Source organism: Meleagris gallopavo, chromosome 12 (genome assembly GCF_000146605.3).
Source record: "Meleagris gallopavo isolate NT-WF06-2002-E0010 breed Aviagen turkey brand Nicholas breeding stock chromosome 12, Turkey_5.1, whole genome shotgun sequence".
Taxonomy (NCBI): Eukaryota; Metazoa; Chordata; class Aves; order Galliformes; family Phasianidae; genus Meleagris; species Meleagris gallopavo.
The window spans coordinates 11744773-11746375 of record NC_015022.2 but is presented as its reverse complement, the minus strand read 5'-3'; positions in this window follow the sequence as shown (position 1 = coordinate 11746375).

The window sequence follows — 1603 nt, the reverse complement described above, 5'->3', positions numbered from 1 at the left end:
AAAAAAAAAGTGAAACTAAAAGCTCAGGATTAGAAAGAGAGCTGTGGGAGGTGACAAGGCACTGCTGGCTATTTGTATTTGCTTGTGTCACTGTCCATTATTGGCTGGTGGCAAAAGCAAAGTTCTCAAGATTTGCTTAAAATCTCTGCAGAAGAATGTATTGCACTGAAATTGTCTGGAAAGTTTGAACATGGCAATGAAGTATCTTTTTTCCCTTTAACTCTGATCCCAAGCCGTGCAGGCTGGGACAAGCCATAATCAGGCTCTTGGTAAATTAGTTGTGAGCTTCTCCATGCATCACTTCTCTGCAGACAGCATCACATCTGCTAACTCAACTCCTGGCAGCTATGTTCCAATACAGTAAGGTTTTCTTCTGCAAACAAAGGCTCACTGAGACAACAGCATGCAAGCACAAGTGTTGTCTGTGTGGAATGAGAGTTTATATTTGGAATGATTCTTTTATCTTTGAAGCCTTGAAAACCTTAATAAATATTTTGGAAGCAAAGTCCCTGACTGGGAGTTGTTTGGGATTTTTTGGAATCTCATCATGCCTTGGATTGCCATCCCATCCCACAGATCTGTCTCATCTATGTGCTGTAGCTTAAGCTGCAGGCTTCAGTGACTGTCTCAGTGAGCTGGCCACTGCATGACACACAAATATTTGCTACAAAGTACTAACAGCTAAACTAAATGAGATTCAGTTAAGCATTCAGTTATTGCTTTTTGAATTTGGAATTTCTTGCTCAAATCTTCAAGAAAATACTGTATTTTCCAAGAGGAAATCCCTCTTGAGGATTTAACATATAAAAGCTGTAGCCCAGAGCAGGACAGACATCGTTCAGTATTGATTTCTGTATTGGAGTCTCTGCCATTGGAAGTGAAAGCTGAAAATATGCTGCAATCTAGCGATAAAAAATCGCCATTTTGGATTGGATCACTGGTGGATATTGGGATAAATACAGTTTTTATAGATGCTTAGAATTCTCTCAGTGGACTTTAACTACAATTCAATTTGCTGAGCAGTGGCTAACAGACCCTTATGGTCCATTCCATCACTCCTCAATAACATGAATGTGTGCCAGTCTTATTACAGGCTCACATCTGCCCCAGTTTGTGTCAGTGTCCAGGTAGGTCCACTCACAGATTGTTGTTTGCAGGGAGTATCAAGCTAAGCAACAGCTTGGTTTTTTTTCTTCCCATCTTTGTGGAGAGCAGCCTAATGATTCCTCTGAACATAAAACTGCGCTAGCTCATACAGCAGAGGGTTTAAAAGTCTATCAGATATAGTGTGCTACAGAGTTTTCAGAGTGACGTATATCCTCATTCCTCTTCAAAGTTAACATCCACCTAAGCTGTGTCTCTCCATACCGTGGCTATGTGCCAACCACGCTCAGCACAAGGCAGGGAAAAGGAAGGCTCAGTCTTGCTCCCAAAGAGCTGCCATCGCAAATCAGGCATTGACAGCCTTGTGAAACCCATGGGAAGGGCAGCTCTTAAATCGTCACAGATTTACAGTTCTGAGTCGTTGCTTAGTGGCATCCTTATGGGAGAAATCTGTTGACATGGAGAAAGTAAGGTGTGAAGAGTAACTTTAATTTAAAAA